This window comes from Zootermopsis nevadensis, unplaced genomic scaffold (genome assembly GCF_977971745.1).
Source record: "Zootermopsis nevadensis isolate Lab colony 2312 unplaced genomic scaffold, Znev_1.0 Znev_ptg000016l, whole genome shotgun sequence".
NCBI lineage: Eukaryota > Metazoa > Arthropoda > Insecta > Blattodea > Termopsidae > Zootermopsis > Zootermopsis nevadensis.
The window spans coordinates 2,697,275-2,720,149 of record NW_028259148.1 but is presented as its reverse complement, the minus strand read 5'-3'; the positions used below and the strand labels follow the sequence as shown (position 1 = coordinate 2,720,149).

The following is a 22,875-nucleotide window of genomic DNA, read 5'->3' as shown; positions in this document are numbered from 1 at the left end:
TCTTTTCGTGTCCTCTACGTACGCTCAATATACATACATATTTCAGAAAATGAAAAATGTAAAGTGCAAATGTTGCATCCTTTAACTATGGAGGAGATCTTCGTGTCAACCCTTTAAAATCTTGGCTGTCCCGCAATTTTTGCCAGGTACAAATTTCGTCCTAACCCTACAGGTGTAAAATGATTTCAGAACAAACTGAGTAGAATTCCACTAACGCAAACCCCAGGTTCAGTGTTAAGGCAGTTCACAATTTCCAGCAATGCATTTCGTATGCAGGAATGGTGTCTCCTGGCACGGTCGACGTCTCGCGTATGCGCAGGACTCGGCCCCTACTTAGCATTTTTGGTTGGTTAGCTAACGCTCACATATCCCTTGCATCTTTCCTCTAACGGTTGTGGTGTTAAAATACATTATTTTATTCCACGAAGAATGATTCACCAATAAAAGAAATGGCTCTGTGACCCAGTGGTTACTATCTCGGTACTACTAACACAGGGAAACACCACACATCTCTTTCACAATTTAATTCCCTGAACAAAATATTTAAGCATATTTTTACAATAATTTATTGTAAATGTATTGATAAATAAATTATTGTATTAATAAACACAAACATGACGCAATTAAGATATAAATTAAGCATATTTTATTAAACATCATTTTTATCTTTGACAAAAGATGTGATAAAATACTTATTTTATTGGAGTAGATGGAATAACTACGCCCTAGACATAAACCTGATGACCATGTACAGTCGAAACATGTTGTTCGGCAACAAATGTAACACGGAAATAAGTTTGAAGTGACTATGATAATGATATTAAGCGTCTAACAAACAACACATCATGATGAAGATGGCTGTCTTCTGGGTTGAAGGGTCGCGTAGGTTGACAGAAGGTTTTACCGACGTTACAGAATGTCTCCATCATCGGGGCGATGAAGGTGACCCTGATGATGAAGGCAGAAGTACCTCTAACGTCGGTAAATTTCAACCAGACTACACGGTGCCACAACCCATAAGATAGCCTGCAGTGAGAACCACTAATCATAACATATCGAGTTCTTGTACTACAGAATCTTTATTCAGAGTGAAGCTGACTTCTCAACCCATTTTATTTGCGAGGTTTCATACCCCTGAAGCTGTACTTCCACGCCTCCAAAGCGTGGTGCTTAGACACAGAGGTCAGTTTAAATTGTGGATCATGTCTGCCCGCATGCCTAACCGGTTTCTGCTGTTGGTTTCATATTATGCAACGCTCTGCAAGCCATTCCTAAACTGGATTTTTTTTAAACAAGCCGCAATCAGAATGATCAATGGAGCAAATATTTCTGTATCACAGAGCTGCATATTTCTCTCGGTGCTCATGCCAGCCTCTCCCTGAGAATCGAGAGTAAATCATAACAGGTGGGTGGTGCACAGATGACGCGAGTTCCGTAACTATGCAACATGACCTCCTTTCGCTTCAATCGAAATTTTCCTGGATGGCACGAGGCTGTTACGTCGCGATCTTGGGTGGTATGTGAGTGTCACTGAACTGTCTCAGCTGTAGACGGCCATGTTCCCGGAACATACGAAGTTCCTGGCAAATCAAGGTCTAGGTGGCGCAATGGCAGGGCTCCGTGGACGTCGAATTCTCTTCAAGTCTTAGACGATATATTGTTATTCTATTTACGTGACTGGATTAATCATTTCATTGGGATTAGCTCCTTTACTAACCCTCCCTCATCTGGAATTCTAAAATTCAGTCTCACATATTCCATGCTCTTCCCACGACATTCCAAACAGTTTATTTATTTATATTACTATATGGTTAATTTTACATAAGATGTGATAAGCTTATAATTGCATTGTAAGATAAGCAAAAAAAGATAAAATAACTTTCAATAAAATTTATTAAATCTACAAATAATAAAATGTTCGCATTGCAATATAATATATAGTCGTGGAATAAAGGAGAAAAGCTAAAACGTAGTGATGATGATACTAATAATAATAATAATAATGTCACTCTCACTAAGGAAAATAATTAAAATGACACATGTAATTCTTGAGGTAATAATATCGAATCTGACTTAAATAACTTTGCACCCCATTCCATAGAATCTTGCATGGGACGAATATTATAAACTGATAACCATCCAGCTAGGATCTGGAAAAGTCCTTAATTTCGGGGGGCCCGTGTAGGTAAATTTTCAGCACTCAAATCACGGAAACCGACTAAGATGAGTTACCAATTCCACACTGCTTTTGAAACTACATTTTCCTCCACAAGAAAAGAGCAGATAAGGGCTAACATGAAGCATCCTTCAATTTTCCAGAAGGCTTGCAATGGTACGAATAATGACGTCACAAAACACACACTTTCGCAAAGTCACGTAAACCAGTGATCTCGCACATAACACGCTATTGCACACAAGACATCTAATGGGAATTCCAAACATCATGTGACGAAATTTCAGCACAAAGATTTAAACTGGAAGAAACTAAAGGTCAGGAACTGAACTGAAACCCTGAGCTGACGTCACTCACAGCATAATCTCGTCTTGTTACAACTTAATTCCTGTGCCTCTGTGTCAGCGTTGATCGGTAAGGGTAGTACGAGTACACATGCACCGAGCAACAAGCGCAAATGTTAATTCATTTAAGAGATAACGAAATCCAAGGGCAAGAGTCCTTCAGCTGACAGGCATTCGGCTTTCACGCATAATAAAAGAAGATTGACGCTGAAACCGCCAAAAACCACTTAAAGAAAACAGAAAAGTGTACATGGAAAAACAGTGAACGAATTTTGAAAGAAACCATACAGTAAATAAAATAAAGGAAATTTCGTGACAATGTAACATATAAAATGACGAGACGATGCCTTTCAAAACGTAGGTAGGAACGAAAGAAAGATTTTGTCAAAGTGGTGGACCCGGGTGGCTGACAGCCATCCTCAAAGGGTTCGAAAAACACTATCATCTACCCTAGGATATTTGAAAGACTTAGGTAAACACCTTGTATAGGGATGAAGGAAACAATCATGTACGAACAAACATTTTAACAGCCCAGATAAATTCCAGAGTTTAAAATTATTAAAAGTAAAAATAATTTAAAAGTAAAACATCAGATTATTACTTCAGATACTCTTCAGGGTTTATTACCAACGGAGTTAAATCAGTTAATAATGATTACAATCGCCCTGATGATGGAGGAAGCAGGGACCTCTAAAACGTTGGTAAATTTCTACCAGACTAACGGTGCTACAACCAAGAAGACATCCATCTTCGTACTCAACGCCGTGACAAACTTAAGTCCTGTCATTCCTAAATGTTCTTTATAAAGCGATATCTCAATGCAATACGAATAAGTTGCATCTGGTATGAAAAGTGCATGACTAATCACGTTTTATTGAAAAATGACAACAGGTCTACATTTTAATGTTTGAAGGCAGTTTGTAAGCAAGTGGAATCATGAATAAATACCAGACATCAAGTTTCATAATCTAATTTTTTTTTTCTTAATACTGACAATATCGGACAGCCACTCCAGAAAAGTATAGTTATTGTAAATGATTCCAGACATCCACAACTCTTATTTTGTCCCTTGAAAAGAGAGTTTGTAACTTTGTATTAAACTTGTTCTTTAACTGTGCGCAGGAATAAAATAAGGAAACATTTATATAATATCCATCAAACACAACAGAAATTATGTGATTACACGAAGCATTCAAATCTATCGGATTCATTATCAAGATTTCTAGTTCTTCATTACAGTCAAAATATCACGACGTTCAGAATAAAAAAAAACTTTTAAATGTAGGTGAACTACATATAAGTTTTACATCTTATATTCCTCATTCTATCGACTTTCTTCGTCTTATAACTAAAATACTGAGAGTTTGAGGCAACACACAAAATTAATTAAAATATATAATATAATTCAGGTCTATACACAAACTTTATTTACAGATGTTAAAATTTAAAATTTAAAATTTGCGCTTATTTTTCGTTTTAAATTTAAAAATTGGTATACGCATCTTTTTTGACTATTATTAAGTTTAAAGTTTAAATGCGTCATGTTTGTGTTTTATAATTAAAATATATAATATAATTCAGGTCCATACACAAACTTTATTTACAGATGTTAAAATTTAAAATTTGCGCTTAATCTGTAAATAAAGTTTGTGTATAGACCTGAATTATATTATATATTTTAATTATAAAACACAAACATGACGCATTTAAACTTTAAACACAAAATTAAACAAACGATATTCAAACTGGTAAAGAAACAAGTAAATTCGAGGGCAGCTTCCTATCATTCAGATCAGATTATTGTAACCTAACCTATCAAAAATGTAAAGATTAAATTAAAATCTACAAAAGTATAACATCGCCTGTTGTTTTGTGCGAGTAAGAAAATTGGGTGTGTCGCACTGGAGGCGAAACAGGGACTGAAGGTTTCAGAGTTATGGGAGCAGTTTGCTGAGAACATTTGAACCTAAGCGACAGTCAGCGACAGGATAACGAAGCTTCAAAATTTGTACTTTTCACCAAACTTTATTATGGTACTCAGGTAAACAAGAGTAAGGTGGGAAAATTATACATCACACATGGGGTAAATATATGCATTCAAAGTTGCAGGTACGATACAATTTGGAATACCCAGACACATGAAAAGACAAGGCAGATATAAAAAGAAGTAAGGATCAAGGATATGGAGTAGATTAGACCAGTGGCATTCAACCTGGGGTACGCGAAGACATCTTAGGGGGTACGTGAAATTTAAAAAATATATATATTATTTTATGATAAACACTGAATAATCAGTAATGTAATTTATTTAATTTATTTTAGATGTAGATTATATACTATGTATAACTTGAATTACACACCAACAACTTTGAGGGTACAAAGTTGGGAGAGAAATTATATCTGGGGGTACGCGAACAAAAAAGGTTGAATACCACTGGTTTAGACCAGTGGTATTCAACCTGGGGTAGGCGAAGACATCTTAGGGGGTACGTGAAATTTAAAAAAATATATATTATTTTATGATAAACACTGAATAATCAGTAATGTAATTTATTTAATTTATTTTAGATGTAGATTATATACTATGTATAACTTGAATTATACACCAACACCTTTGGGGGTACAAAGTTGAAGATAAATTACATCTGGGGGTACACGAAAACATCTTAGGGGGTACGTAAAATTTAAAAAAATATATATTATTTTATGATAAACACTGAATAATCAGTAATTTAATTTATTTAATTTATTTTAGATGTAGATTATATACTATGTATAAGTTGAATTATACACCAGCAACTTCGGGGGTACAAAGTTTAAGAGAAATTATATCTGGGGGTACGCGAACAAAAAAGTTTGAATACCACTGGATTAGACTTGCTCAGGACCGGAATAGGCAGGGTATTTCTTTGATAGTTGAGCCACTATTAGCTTCCAAAAAGACTTTAAGCCATTCAGTTAGAACAATCCCAAACCTTTACCAATGTGCATTTTTCACATCTGCGTTAGAAATGCACGTAAAGAATTTGACGTGAATAATTGACAATTAAACATTTGAGTGAAGAACATGGCTGACATTCTGAAAGTAGAGAACAGCGGATAAAACAATACAAGATAGGAAAAGAGGAAGACGAAGAAGAAGACGTCGACGACGACGACGACGAACAAGAGGGCTGACGTCACAAGTCAGGTTCAATGCACCTGCCGGAATGATGGCGTTGGTCGCCACAGGCCCCATCACGTGGTGAAGAGGCAAGGGTTTACCGTTATATTCCGAGACAAACACACTGAAGCCAACCAGCAGGAGTCAACAAAGCAGGCACTATACCCTGCAGTCACGTTGACTGAAAAACACACTTTCGTTATGGTCAGGCTCGCCTTTCAACTCCCTCCTGACAGGTCAGCCACCATAGCTCAGGAACGTATAAATAGTGACATTAGAAATATGGAAGACTATTCTTATCTTGAAGAAACCCAGAATGTGGTCGAAGTAATCGGATGTTTACATTTACGAAGCACTTTGACAACAACAACAACAACATTCTTCATAACTATGGATACAATCTCTTGCATGAGACAAACTTGGGGAAAATCCTACCAACTAATTTAGAGAGCACAGTCCTTCTGGACAAGTTGATAGTCGCTAAACTCGCCAAGAAATGATCCGCCTTTTATAAAATGCGAAGGTTCATTTCCCATCCTGCCACTGAACCCCACTTTTCAGTCAGCTGAGCCAGTTCACACATCAGATTCTACTCCTTTAAAGATCAGTTTGAATTCATCCTCCAGTTTACGCCTACGAAGGACTGACAGTGACGTCATTCTCTAAATAAATTATGTAAGAAATGGAAATAATGTAAGTAATACACAATCACTAGAACTAGCATAAGGTTCTGAGCACTGCCATAGTTACATTTTCATGTGTCCGCCAAAAATATGTGACAGAGAGTCATTTCCTAACAAAATGTGAGTCACAACGTTATAAACAAAACTTGAAATAAAATAAAATTGCTTTCATATTTTACATTCATTCATACACAGAAGCCTACACAACAGAATATCAATACCGAAGCTAATCTACCTTCACAAACTGACTCGTGAGAAAATGCTTCGAATATTTTGAAATACCTAAACACTATACTTAGGACATGCCTTCAGGAGAGATCTTGCGTGTTCCGTGTTCCGGTGGTTGGTTAGCAGGTAGGAACAAACGAGGCAACTCAGCATTTTACCTCGGAAACCATTCGATACCGCAAAAAAGGATAGAATTCAGCTTTCATCGACGTCCAGCGAATTTAAAAAAATTAACCCTTTGACACCGATGTTCGCGTGAGTAATATTTAAAAATTCAGTCCGTACCGCAAAGAAAACAACGCGTCTCGAGTACACAGATCAGCTGATTAATGCTGTCTTCAGTATGAATCATACGACACCCATAAATACGAAATTCAGAGTACTGAGTTGGCTGTTAAGGCAAATGAGACATTTAGTTATTATTGAACTTTAAACAGTTAATAATTATTACGCAGTCCCTCCTAGGTAAAGTTGTCCCACTGTAAACCTTGGCACTGGATGGAGTTCAGTGGTTAGCTTCATGCCCCGGCTGTCTTATTATCAAATAAATAACGCCGGCACCCAGTGGATAGGAGGCTGGGTGGGCCCCAGGACCAGTTTGGATTCTGTGCCAAAAAGAGAACATTCCTACCCTGCCGTTAATTGAACCCCACTCTGCGATCTCGATTTCAAGTCAGTCTGGTCACACAATCAGATTAGAGTCCGTAAATCTTTATATAAATATATTTATTTCAGATTCCAGTTACACGACAGATGTTTACATACTCACAACACATACTAAATGGCTGGATAATTCAGAGGACCATAGTCCTTGTTCAGAAGCTGGACACTCAGAGAAGGCCTACAAATTACAGATATTACACGTGTCATTAGCGAAACGATTACCGTGTATTTCACTCCAAGAACCGTATGAAAGGAACAGAGAGTCAACATAGCAACTGTGACCTTCGTATTACTTGTAATTGCGTGCCCTCGTAACCATTCGATTTCTTTTTAGCAAGTGTCCACTGCGTGTGGAACAATGCGGACGGGCTCCGTCCTTTCAATTGATCTATGCCAAGGCACAACGCACGAATACAGATTAAAAATTAAATACCTCACTCGGCGTGATTAATCTGAGGATTTTATTATAAGGACAGTTCTGCAAGCTGATAACACCCAACGAGGTCCACGTGACATGTTTAGTAGAATCGTTCCTTCGGCCAGTGGCCCACTGAGCAATTTACAATGACGCAGAACGTTTCACGCAATTAATAATTCAAAGAATTCTGTGATATTTCGCCGTGTGGTCCGATATATAAAAAAAATAACAGACGTTTCAGAGGTGCTTAGGTGCCTCCAGCATCACGGTAATCACGCACTCATCACCCTGATGACGACAGCAGTATGTACTTCTAAAACGTCAGTCCAGACTACACAGCGCGATGTCCCAGTCGTATTTTTTATTCGAATTATAGTTAACGTGAACTCGACGTTCTAATTGCCGTCTCATAAAATTAAGCCTGCCATGCTCTACAAGAGAGAATCGTGTGGAATGCATACAAAAATGCATGCAAGATGAAGATTATGTTTTTCTAAGTTTCCTCTCAGGCAATTCTCCATTTAATGTATATTTAATAACTTACATCTTGAAACAGTTTTGAACCGGGGGGGGGGGGGTTGTAATAGTTAATCAGCTGATGAAGATATTTCCTGCCTTGAATGGAACCAAAAGACGTCATGAAATGACGACGGTAATTTATAAAGTGATATTAAGGAGACCATGGTCCATTTCAGAGCATTATTCCTCTGTCCTACTGCTTCAACCTCTGGACACACACAAAACGGGACAGAATAATGAACCTGAGACTTGAGGATAGCCATGAAAAGTAGGTCAGGATGAGGGTTCACTGCTTTGCAAAAGGAGGAGTGGCTGTTTTGATATCGTCACCTCCATTTCTGCATCGTTGGAGCAGCGTGTAAGTACACAGGAACTGAGGCAGTACGTAAGGTCGTCAACCTCTGACCTGAAGACCAGACAGAGCAGAGATGCATGGGGGCAGAACCCGGCCAAAGTTCCCCCCCTCTTGTCCCTCCGCACATTATTCCGACAGCCTTCCACACCGCAATTTGTTTCCGGTTCAACATGGGCTTAGTTTCCACGAAAACTGGCAAGTGTATAATTACAAATACAACAGCATTATGAAAGAAAGGTACATTTTAGGCCGAAGGATATTTATAAATATATTTTATAATATAATGAAAGTCCCAACAGACCACGAAATAAAAACACGTGCGTCGCGTTCTTCAACCCCTCTATAATTATCACATACTCAAAGTAGGATATCCGCCAGAAAGTTTGTTAGCTCTACATCGACGTTTCGATAGAAACTGAGGACGTTTTAGGAGAAAATGCTGAGAAAAATATCCAGACAAAATAGTGGGGAAAGAGAGAAATAATGACAAGTTGGAAACAATTTTGATTATGAGTTTCAAATTTGTACTTTTCACCAAATATTATCAGGACGATTGAATCCAGGATAAGATGAGCGGGCCATGCACCACACGTGAGATATATTAAGATTCCGAACAAGAATGTAGTTGGAAAACCACGGTGTAAGAGTGAGACACATACTCGGACATTAGGTGACATTATGTTCCAACTGCTCAATCCATGTATTTTCCACAGTTTTCCATTCTCAGTCACTCTCTCATAGACACTAAACAAACTTCTGCATCCGAAAAACCATCGCCAAATATTCGTAATAAGAAACATTCAGCAGCAGGTCATGAGGAATGTTAATTATATTCCCATGAACCATGGAACTAAAAGATATAAAAATTGCATGGAGGTAAGTCTGAGCTACTAAGAAAGATTTGAAGCATTTCCAAAAGAATGTTAATCATTTTTGGGTTGCATGCTGCTAGGTAATATGTTGCTCTGTTTGGGAATCGGTTCACAAACAATTAATTTCGGTAGACAGGAGTAACAGTCGACCTCAACAGTACACCACAAAACAGTCAACGATTATTTTCCACAGTGGGACAATGTAAGCTCTTGTTACAAGCAGTGTAGGACGAATTCCTCTGTATTTAAATCGAAAGAAACCCTAGGCCACGGAATTTGATTACCACTCTCCACCCAGTAAACCTATAAGGACACACTCAAAAGCTAATTAAAATCAGTCAGAAGTTGGGCGTGGCACCATCTTGTTAGAAATGTCACATTTCGTTTTGGTTCCATGGATGACGAATCGATATTTCAACTGTTAACAATTATTCACGTATTTAGTTATTCGGTTAACTGATTTCTCTGCGACTTCGCCACTGTTGAAGCTCTACAGTTCCATCCAATCGCCAGTCAGTATTAGTTATTATGTGCCTCTAATGTGGGCATGGCCGTGGTCTAGGCAACACGGAGTTTTCCTCCGTGGCATCCCAACAATTACTCCATTCACACACAGAAGAAGGCAATGGCAAACCACTTCTGGATCATCTGCCAAGAACGTATATGAACAGGTCCCAGTCCGAGAAGAGGATGGAAGGATCCTGTTCATATGGACCTGTCGTCTGACAGAACACTAAATAATAATAAGATGAGGTGGTCTAGCGGTTAGAACGCTGGCCTTGTAATCCTGGGGGTCTCGGGTTCGATTCCCGGCGGTGCCCGAATTTATAACTTGTGTTGGGCAAGGCCGTGGTCTAGGCAACACGGAGTTTTCCTCCGTGGCATCCCAACAATTACTCCATTCACACACAGAAGAAGGCAATGGCAAACCACTTCTGGATCATCTGCCAAGAACGTATATGAACAGGTCCCAGTCCGAGAAAAGGATGGAAGGATCCTGTTCATATGGACCTGTCGTCAGACAGAACACTAAATAAAATAATAAATGTGGCCACAGCAGAGTATATGAAGGCGATGTCGAACAAACTCAGAAAATCATGAGCTATTAATCTTGTACAGACATTTTAACGCTTCCTTGACACCGAGTGGGCACTCAAGTAAAGCTAAATACTTTAACATAATGGTGTTAACTGTGTTCACTCCCATGTCACTTGTCTGTCGGCGTACATCTGCTCTATTAGATTAACCCTATAATACCTTTAGTACTTTCAGACATTTGTAGAAATTTCTGGTCGAGAAAAATAGCAAGCTATGAATTGCTACTGATTATAGTCCATGCCAAATAATACATTAATTTGGGCAGAACTGTGATTAAAATTATTACATTCCGTTGTGTATTTAGCCCGGCACAAGAGTAGACTATTTGTGATTGCTGTATCTCTGGACATGATCCACCGTTCCGTATATGAAAAACGAATTCAATATGTTTCGGGGACTGTCTCTGCTCCCGTCTTCAGGTGGAACTGCCCGTTCTGTTGGGTGTTACAGAAGGGGCCAAACTTAATCCCTGAACTAGGACGTTTCGGCGAAGAAACGACAGCTCTCGCCAGCACATGTCTGTGTTTCTAACACACGTGTACAGTTTAAATAGTGGACAGAGGAGAAATTATCGAATACTTTTTTCGTTACTGGAAAATGCCACAAAGTGACACATGTTCCATAAATGTCGGGCAGTACAAAATTGGTGCATGAAGGTGACCGAGTGACTGCCGAGCAGGTGTACAAAGATCACATGCCCCGAGTTGCAGTGCCGCAAATAATTAATTTACTCTGGCGCAATCTTCATATTGTGAAGACCGACTTATTATTACGGCAACCAAGTAATTCCACGATGCAGTCGCTTTACTCGTAAAGAAATTCCCCACCTTTTGCGGAATTCGACGTCTCATCGTCGTGTCCATCACTGGAAACTGCCCTAAGCCAGATTAATCCAATCCACGCCACTACATCCCTTGTCTCTCAAACGGCATCTTTCCTTCATCTTACACTTATTTAAAGCCCAGTGGTAATCATATGCACCACTTAATTTAATACTAAACAACTCTGCATTTTTCTCAAAAAGTTTATTTGTAGGTTTTCTATGATTATCATAATAAACAGCGTTTATTTACATAAACAGCATTAGCCAATTGACGTTTATAATGGAGACACGTTGGGTCTTCTTAGTGGTAGGAAGAATTCTTAAAAGAGATTACAAAATAAATTTTGATGTTTCGAAATACCACCTGTCGTACAAACTAAACGCCAACTTAACTACACGTGCAAAGCAGAGCGGAGAGAGGGTCAGTTGACACCAAGGTCAAACATCTGGCGACTTGGGCAAAAACAAATCCAGTGACATTGGCATATTTTAATAATTCAGTTTTCCTGACAGTTCCTCGTGAGTCACGTGTATGTTACAAGGACAAAGGTCACACTGTCCACATCAAGGCCATGGGGCGAAGCATCAGTGTCTTTAAAAGTCAAATTATCAAGCGTCTGGAACTTGGAACGTCAGGTTATGATAGTCAAAACACTGTAGATCGAAAGTTTTATGTACGTGTGAAAATATAATCTTTCTTTCAGAAAAGATCATAAATTACAAGCGTTAAAAACAAAGATCTTGGGAAACGCTTTACCTAAGAATAATTAAATGAAGAACAGAATATTATAAAAGAGAAAACTTCAATATGTGTTCATGTCTTCTATTGGTGTTGTTAGGACAGCAAAAGTCTATAAATTTACGATAAGCTGTGTACGTGAAAGAAACACAAGACATACAAGAAAGAATTTGGTACGGAAACCTCTTGGGAGAGTCCATTCAAAATAGTGATAAGGAAACAGGAGGATAACATTAAGATGGATATCATGGAAGTTAGCTTTGTGGATGGGAGTGTATGGCACAGGATGCACTTCGCTTTGGACCACGTCATCTAGAGGGAACATAAAATAATCGAGAGTTATGGCGTTCGTGTTAAGAAATGTCCATTGGCACGAATCACTTTCAACGAGAGACAGAAAGAAGGCTGTCGCTGTAGGTTGGATCGCCTGGGTCAGGTTTCAACATGGCCGTAACATTTTCCCGTATGGCGAGCGTGACCTGCCACAGTAGCTCCGAACCACCCACGGAAGTATATGAACCGAACGACAACTGGGCGACACTGGACACGATCCTGGGCCAGTATAATCCACGTCCCACCCACCCCAGTTTCACACTTTGGCTCGGTTTTCCCAAAATCGTATCGACTCAAAATTTGAAACGACTTTCTGTGTCCCCACAGCGACTTTGATTTCATAGCCTCGATGACTTGCGTAAATCAAGAAATTTTCCTCACAGCGAGTGAAGAAGACAGTTACAATATAAATAACTCTTTGGATCACAAACTGATAGTTACTTAACTGGTTAGAAAACATCAAGTCTTTTATGAATTCCAAAGGTTCAATACCGTGTTTAAAGAAACCCGCAAGCGGACTTTAAATTTCAAACAAATTACAGAAAAAACATTCATAACATTAATAATTAATTAATTAATAATAAAGATTAATTTATCATTATCCTCCCGTCTGCGCCCATGTCTCAAGTGACGACAACCTTTACATTTTGCACTAAAATGTTTTGTCTTTCCTAATTTTCATTCTACTCGTTCCACCCACCTCACTATCCGCAATTTCATCACATTAATATTATCACGAGCATCCTCATGATGCAAGTTTGTCCATTCTCTTATCATTTCAACTCTCGAGTCCCAATATTCACCTCAGCACACTTTCAATAACAGATCTTCCTTTAGGGCGATAGACCAAGTTTTAAACCCATATAAAACTACAGCGAAAATTATTTAAGATAAATAGGACAGTTTTCAATAATATATGTTAATGTACTGAATAAATTATTTGTTAAATGCAATAAAAGTGAGATTCGTTCATCTTCAGAGATCGTGCCGATCAGTAGAGTTGATCTACGATCGTAAATGTACTGCAGTGTTTGTTTGTTTGTTTGCTCCACAGATCTGACCGTCAGCCAAGCCACGCTTAACTGAACAAGCAACAAGAAACTGAACATATTCCTACCATAGAAGAGACATGAATCATGTTCTCCTTACTTGTACTTTATTATGTTGCTGCAATACAAGAAATTGCTTTCTTCGTACGGGCAGCTCCATGTTCTGAATACACATATTGGTATAACGCTTCTGGTCTGAAGAGTCAGTCATGTAATTCTTTGCGTGCATCAGGTTCGAAGTACAAACGAATAAATACTAACAACACGGATTAAATGGCAAACCTGAAGAAAAATACTAGCTAGGAACACGGAAGAAATTACTGTAAGATCAAACAGACAGGAAAATGAAACTATGATGACATCTTTGATTTCTATGGGAGAGAAATAATGTAATCTCTTCATAACCTGTGTCGGTGACTGATAAAAGTAAAGCTATACTAAGTACTTAAATACACAGTAAAAATATGAGCAGAAATAAATAATTCCAAGACACTGATTTAATTAATTAATTAATTGTGTTCCAAACCCTATTTATCAAATTATCGTGTATCTATGGGCAAGTAATTTTGAAGTGCGAAAATACGACACTGACGTATTATGTGGATATGAGACACCAGATGGGAATTTAAACAGTCGAGTAAGCCAGAAGCCTCTTTATATATGCTGTTAAAGTAAGCCATTGACACACATAATTGTATAAATCCTACAGTTCAGTAGTTTACATATTGCGAAATTAAGTAACCTCTACAAACAACAAGTTTCCAACTCAACAAAAGCTGTATTATTATGACGCAATGAAATGACGTCAACATGTCAAAGAGCACGAGGATTTACAACGAGTATGTGTTTGAGCATTCAGATTTGAAATAATCTCCAAGGCCAAAAATACGTACATCAAATGAAATTACTTGCGGTTGTATATGGAATTTCTAATGCAACATTGAACTCTTCAGCACAAAATCATGACGGCCTGTCCGAAACACACTTTCAATTTTAAAATAAACAGATAAGTGTCAGACGAAAAGAAGACAAGTTACAGACAGAACGAAAACTTTTAAAGAGAAAAGCAACCGTTAACAGCAGGATGAATAAAAAACAGCTAAAGACGTCAAAGAAACAGGAAAACTGAATGTAAATTTGTACGCTGTTTAGAATTTAAAATAAATATTTCCAACCATAGAAATTTCTCATACAACGTGATAGTTCCTGGAAAACACCGTGTTATGGACAAACCGCGTTACATAAACCGTTGGTTCAGCTGAAATTACAGAGATGGGACAGAGTTGACAATTCTTTGAAAAATCCACTATTACTGTAACAAATGGAGACGACGATGATATCTGTTTTTAACTTCCAATTTTGGTACCCACATTTACATCAAGCCCCGAGCACGAAGGACGATAAGTCACAAGGAAATAAATTGAAAACGATCATAAAATATAAAATATGGCATAAGCAGACTAGACAAAATGTTATTACGTTGTTATTAAATTTAAAGGTATTACTAGATTATTTCATAAACAAAGAAAAAAAGATGTCAGGCTAAACTCACCAAGGGTGGGGCGTGTTTTCTACTTCAGTTTATGAATTCTTGATTCCGATGTTATTGACGACTTGTGACACAATAGGTACACGTTTCCACACGTTGTCGTGCGTAGATATTCATCAGCGGATGAATAGAGTTCCTTGCGTTCTGAAAGCCATATTCACAAAATTATTATTATTATTATTATTATTATTATTACACCATTACTATTTGCAAGAAAATTATGGGAGACTGAAACTTACTGGGACATTCAGACCTTGGCCAATGCTGACGATACTAATGTATTAGACGAAAACACAAACACCATACAAAAACTCCATTAGACAATAATAATAAAATCATTGTAAAATTTTAAGAAACAGTGTGCAAATCTTCATATTTCCTCACCAGAACGGAGGACAAAATCGTACGTGAAGGCCACATTCTCATGTGTTGCATACTACGTCTCTATGAAACAAGACGTACACAGAAACGCCAAAAGTATGTTTACAATGTTCACTTTCGATTCAACAAGTCCCGAAACTCCGCCATGTTCACGCCCACTACGATTCAGGTACAATCTGAACATATATATTAACCCCAGCCCATAACATAGCATGACAGAACCGAAACGAACATAAACACTGGGAACAAGTGTTACTAGGAATTGTACCGTGGGGAGACATCAATAGCAGTACAGGAGAGGAACCTAACTGTTCATGGAGTAGCAGGTGTCATATTCCTCATGATCAAGGCTGAACCACCTCACCCCCTTTTGAAATACCGCCCTGGAACATAACTTTTCACTTTCATTTCGTAATTTACTACAACACTTTCACGCGGTCCTCTCCCCTCTTGACATTTCCATTGAGTTATTTCATACTCTTTCCGACTACAAAAGATCACCAGCCCACTTTCGCCCTCTACAATACAGATGAAAGAAACTTTTACTTTGAAAATCAAATCTCTCCCTACTTTCGTTCCAAAATTTTATAAAGCATATATATAATTCTTTGGACAGACATACCGAACTACTAGCAAATGTTTGCCGATAGTGCAAACGCTGATTCAACTAGTGTCTTCATTAAAAAAAACACATTCCTACCGCAATGTGCCTTCATTTTACATAAATGATAATTCGAGTGTTCGCTCCAATTCCATCTTCAGACTACTAGCTGTCGTTTACCGACACAGGTATTTCCCATTTAAATTAGTAGTGTGGATACTTGCAAACCTCTTACTATAACAGTTAAACCTGAATTTTACACATCTATATCAAACACACAATAGTAATTATCACATATAATTGTAAGTTGCTCTTTAGGAATGAAGGAAATATCTGAATTAGCAAACACACGTAGTCATAAATATTATACAAGTCCCAAAATCCTTTAACAGCAAATTATCACCAACCAACAAACCAAAACGTACTAATTACATAAATATATATTTATTCTCTTTTAAAGGAAATACATTATGTATTATTTAACGTGTGTTTCTCTTCACACAAGATTCCACTTATAAGAGTGGTGAAGAATATTCTTCAGCGGAATATGCAAATAAGTATAAAATAAAAAATTGACTTATGAAAATTAGCTAGCGAACACAGAATAAAGTTCATGGACTTATCAACTGACGTACGATCTGGAAAACATATTTTATATCTGCTTCCTATTAGAGGCTGTGTTTGTGAACAAACGAAGAACACGTAAGTGTTCTGAAACAGGTGCCTCAGTGAAAGCGATTCCATTGTCCTTGACTTCCAGCCCGGCTACTCAGTGGACAACGGGATCTCCCGGCCTACTGCCTCTGCCGATTAACAGTAACGAGGCAAAGCAGCCCATTACTGATATGTGGGATGAACAACTACGAACAGCAACCTATTAATCTAGCTTTCAGGTTCTCGCGGAGACAGTATCGTTACTGAAGACGGCTGGTAAGTTTCATAACATCTTCAACTTTTCAGTTAGCGCCGATATTTTTACCTTCGTTCCCAGGTTCTTTGTCAAACTTTAGAACAAGAACCTGCTCCAACATGACGCAATAATATATTCTCAAAGAAGAAAGAAATAGCCTCGCACGAGGAGCAAATACATTATACAATGTAAATCTGGAAAACATCTCCCACACCGTAAAACTAAAGGGCAATGACACAGAGCCGGAGGGAATAATCTGCGGAATATAGTTGCAGGGCCAAGCCGGAATTGCCGTGTGAGATTACATCAGAATGAAACTCAAAGGGCATGAAAGTACACGCACGTAAATTAACATTGTTCACGACTTACAACTGTGTATCTTCAGCTTTCTGGGGCTAATCGCGTCGAATATTGAGAATTATCAACAGTTAGCATCTTCGACCTGACGATGGCAACTGAAACGTTTGCAGAAACATTATAAAGTGTATGAACTGCAGTACTGGCTTCTTTCTTTCATGTGTAATCATCATCACTCTGACTGTTTTTCTGATTAATTTTTAATTATTTCATTATTATTTTCGATTTTGAAACACACACCAGTTAAAATACAGCTCGCCTCTATCGCCCGCAGTTATGAAAGGGGCAGTAACTACGATCCAGAAAGGAATAAAATAGCTGGTTGTCTTTTAGTGTTGTGCCTTGAAAGCATATACCACATACTTAATTAAATACTTAGTTCGTATGCTTGGTTACTTAATTTCATGTTTTTTCAGTAAGTCAAAACATGGCCACCGAAAAATTAAAGCCCATAGCAATTGAAAAATAAAATTTGTTGCAGAATATCATGATTTATCGTATATATCATTATCAGCGGGAAATTATATATTTACATAAAATGTAAAAAAGTTTAATTTAAAATCTGTGCACTTCGAAATGTTACATTACCACGTTCACGATATTGACTATTTGTGTATTAATTTTCATTTTTATTTTAAGAGACTATCTCAAATAACCACAAAAGTTGGAGTTTAAAGAACGGGTTTCAAGATATCAAAATATTATTCAATTTCTGTAAATGTATTTTATGTATGTGTGTATGTATGCATCTATGTGTATGTGTGTGTGTGTGTGTGTTTCTCTGAACGAAACCACTTTGTTAACCTGTTTATTTTATTTATTTATTTAGTGTTCTGTCTGAGGACAGGTCCATATGAACAGGATCCTTCCATCCTTTTCTCTTCTCGGACTGGGACCTGTTCATATACGTTCTTGGCAGATGATCCAGAAGTGGTTTGCCATTGCCTTCTTCTGTGTGTGAATGGAGTAATTGTTGGGATGCCACGGAGGAAAACTCCGTGTTGCCTAGACCACGGCCTTGCCCAAAACAAGTTATAAATTCAGGCACCGCCGGGAATCGAACCCGAGACCCCAGAATTACAAGGTCAGCGTTCTAACCGCTAGACCACCGTGGCGGTTGTTAACCTGTATAACCATTTATTTCAAGTCCATAACCTTAACAAAGTTGTGTTAAAATTAGTCGAGTATTAGTATATGAATTAAAATAAACAGATTCGGTTATTATAAAGTAAGAGATTCAGCTGTTGTAACAGATCCCATTTTATATAAATGTTTAAAACTTCCTTAACCGATTACAGCCTTTTATGGAACATGCTGCTTTTGACTCCTACGCCTATTACATTCCAGTCGCCTGTTCTAACAATTTAAACCCGTACGTTACTTAAGCAGAGGCTTAAACCTTCGTCAGATAACACGCAAGCACCTGCAGCGTAGCTATCAGAGACAAGGCATTAATATATTCAATTATGGGTTAGCATAATTCGAGTTAACAACCCCGTAACGATTATCATAAATCTCCAGTGACGTGACAGGACAACGTGTCACCATGATTTTGCATTGTTTATTTCGCGCATCATCAGATCCCAACGAGTCTGGAATGCAGTAATAATCTTCTTTATTCATTTTATTTATTTATTTGTTTAGTGTTCTGTCTGACGACAGGTCCATATGAACAGGATCCTTCCATCCTTTTCTCGGACTGGGACCTGTTCATATACGTTCTTGGCAGATGATCCAGAAGTGGTTTGCCATTGCCTTCTTCTGTGTGTGAATGGAGTAATTGTAGGGATGCCACGGAGGAAAACTCCGTGTTGCCTAGACCACGGCCTTGCCCAACACAAGTTATAAATTCGGGCACCTCCGGGAATCGAACCCGAGACCCCAGGATTACAAGGCCAGCGTTCTAACTTCTAGACCATCTCATCTTATTATTATTTAGTGTTCTGTCTGACGACAGGTCCATATGAACAGGATCCTTCAATCCTTTTCTCGGACTGGGACCTGTTCATATACGTTCTTGGCAGATGATCCAGAAGTGGTTTGCCATTGCCTTCTTCTGTGTGTGAATGGAGTAATTGTTGGGATGCCACGGAGGAAAACTCCGTGTTGCCTAGACCACGGCCTTGCCCAACACAAGTTATAAATTCGGGCACCGCCGGGAATCGAACCCGAGACCCCTGGATTACAAGGCCAGCGTTCTAATCACTAGACCACCGTGGCTTATCTTTATTCATACAGCGTGTTTATTAACTTTTGTTAGAGGAGGTGATTTTATTACATTTGAAATTAGAACACCGACAAAAATAAATGAACACGATGTACTTGCATTTAAAATCAACTATCTTAAGCTACCATTTTCGTAATCAATAAAGTATCTGCTGGTCAGTTCTCAGTGCCCCGAACTGCTCTTACGAAATACGGGTTTGTTCCCTAGACAATATAAACCTTGTTAATTGACGTCATACTGAAATAACTAAGCGCTAGGCCTACAGTTGCTGGTACTGTTTCCTTAGCGAATTTGATGCTTTTATTGATTAAATAAACATTTTTTTAACGGGTTTGAAAATTATACATAAGTTACATCCTTAATATTTTGATATCTACATACAACCTATAGCATTTAAATCTTAAATCCACTCGCTCACTTAGTAACACATTGATTCTAGGAGGAAAATAGTATAAAATAATGTTAACTTACTAAACTAACTCCATGGAGCGCTGTCCTTATTGAGAAGTTACGAGCCGCTCAATTCATCGAGAAATTCCAAAACATTTTGTGAAATCCTAAAGTTTACTGCCATATCCATAACAGCCCAAGATTAGTTCCAGCCAATCAAATCCAGTCCACAGCCTCTTATTCTAGTTCTTAAGATTCACTTTCACACTGTACCTCCAACCTCGCCATGGCCTTCCAAGTATTTTCTTCATTTTCAGTTTTACCGATCAAAATTTTGTATGCATTTGCACGTTACACTCTCAGCCCAGTCGATCCTTATTTAGGATCCAAATAATATTTTATGAAGAGTACAAATTATGAATCACTCATTGTAATATATAAATTAGCTGCAATTGCTACGATAAAGTAAGCACACTGAATTCCAAACATAAGTCGGTTCAGAAACTGGAAACAGGCCATTTATTCCTGTTAGCCATTAGCCTAAAGAAAAACAACTTCTGTGATTTTACTTGTTGGAATAAAGTAAAAATGTCTTTGTGGGTTTGTTGGGTCCTAAGGCGCGGCAGGGTCGACCTTACAGAAGTCATTGAAACAAAAGAATTCTTCCATAGAAATTCGAAGCGAAAAGCATTTTGTTGTCAAAATACGTGACTCAAGTGCAGATGGTATTTCGGCTGTTCAAGACCTCGGTAACGGGTCGTGATGTCCAGGAGCGTCATACAATTTTATGATTTTTCAGGACTGCCACATTTTTAAACAACGATGTTACGTTTGGTCTTGTGGTAAAGTAAAATTACAGTTCAATAAATTCTTCTCGAGTTAAAAGCCGTGGCAGTCGTGGACAAAGCTCAGTGCCTCAGAGATATCTCCATGTACTTTTAAAATACATTTATTATAACTACGCAGGAGTAAATTATCGACAAAAATGTAGGTTATATCCGTCTCTACCTTTTCGATGATACCGCCTAATATTTACGAAATTCTATTTAAAGCACAGGTCACTAGAGACAGCTACCGTTACATTTCATAATTCCCTTTCGCAGGTAATGCCAACAAGGCGCCTGTACGCCTGGAGGCTGGAGACATTTCCGTATCGAGGAGCTTCGTAAGAAATATTCTTCACGAAATATCCAATTTATTGCCAGGGCGATCAATTCAAGAATATCTGATACGAGGAGCGCTTAGACATGACGATCAGAATGAAAAATTCTTATCACATTTTTCGATGCAACCTAAAAAGAAAACTTAAGAATCTCAGGCATATATGGGGAAAACATTAAAATGAGTGTTATATAAATGAGAAGTGGCCATATTTAACAGGATCACAACAAGGTCCAGTGATGGAGTCTTGCGAAAACAGCAATGACGTTCTGGTTTAATAAAAGTTGGGAAATATCTTGACCAACTAAATGACTACCAGCATATCAAGGAGAACTCTGATCTACGTAGCTGAGTAGTTATTAAGGAAACAATAAAGAGGCCAATGGCAGAGCTCAGATAATTAAAAGGTTCATCGCCTCTCATAGAACCAAAGGTTGATTGTCATATTCGGAAATTCTCGACACTCTAACCTAACTTGACAACCAATCTCATATATATTTTTTTATCTGATATCCATTGCGTTATCTTTCTTTCATATTTCTATACGTGTCCAAAGTCGTTTCTTCCTTTCAAGTTATCCGATAAAATTTTTTATGATTATTTCTCATTTCTACCATTGTCGAAATTTGCTCTACCCACCAATTTCTGTTTGATTTTAACGTCCAAACTAGGGTTTGTCGGTTTTTAAAAACCGGTTTTTTGGATAAATTTGAAAGTCATCCTTCGGCACGCTTACGACATGTTACGTAGAGTAAGGTTAATTTTAGCTAAATTTTAATACGTTAGATGAAGTAACAAGTTAGGTTAGGTTAACTTCGGTTAACTTAAGTTAGGTTGGGTTAACTTAGGTTAATTTAAGTTATGTTAGGTTTGGGTAATGTATTATGTTAAATTAGGTAATGTATTGAAACTTTTTGTGATGTTTCGACATTTATTTTTGGCTACATTGCAATAAGTTAGAAAAAGTTACTAGTGGTTATTTTAGCATGTGTTGGGTTACGTTAGCTTAGGTTAGGTTAGGTTAGGTTTGTGTATTTTGTTACGTTCGGTAATGTTTTGAAAATTTCTGTGACGATTCGACACTTGTGGCCACAATTCGTCATGCCGTTGCAATACGTCACGACTAGTCACGCTTTGTCACGCATGGTCACGCTTTTTTATATTCGTCATCTTTCGACTCTTCTGGCCACATCTCGTCACGCCTTTACATTAAATCACGCATAGTCACGCTTAGTCACGTTTGCTCACGCTTTGTAAATCTTCGTCACAATTCGACTCTTATGGTGATCCCTTGTCACGACGTGATCGCAGGTCACGCATAGTCACGCTATGTCACGCTTGAGCACGCGTGATCACCATGTCACGTTTCATCACGTCTACCTTATGCTACGTACAGCTCGGTTATTTTTGGCTACATTGCAATACGTTAGTGGTTAGGTTAACATGTGTTGGGTTACGTTAGCTTAGGTTAGGTTAGGTTAGGTTTGTGTATTTTGTTACGTTCGGTAATGTTTTGAAAATTTCTGTGACGATTCGACACTTATGGCCACAATTCGTCATGCCGTTGCAATACGTCACGCATGGTCACGCTTTGTCACGCTTTTTTATATTCGTCATCTTTCGACTCTTCTGGCCGCATCTCGTCACGCATAGTTATCCTTCATCACTCTGTCACGCTTAGTCACGTTTGCTCACGCTTTGTAGATCTTCGTCACAATTGGACACTTAGGGTGATCCATTGTCATGACTAGGGTTTGTCGGTTTTTAAAAACCGGGTTTAAAACCGGCATTTCGGATAAATTTGTAAAATTCGAAAACTGGTTTTTAAAATTTATAAAA

The 22,875-nt window shown here is 38.0% G+C and overlaps 1 protein-coding gene across 2 annotated transcripts in view; it reads right to left on the bottom strand.

The window, feature by feature from the left end:
• The window catches only part of LOC110834413 (potassium voltage-gated channel subfamily KQT member 1), a 248,551-nt gene that overhangs the window by 167,717 nt on the left and 57,959 nt on the right, over positions 1-22,875 (bottom strand). For both annotated transcript variants that reach the window (XM_087349385.1, XM_087349384.1), the window contains exon 2: positions 15,013-15,153. The gene's annotated coding sequence lies outside the window, so the exon portion shown is untranslated. The remainder of the gene's footprint in view (positions 1-15,012; positions 15,154-22,875) is intronic.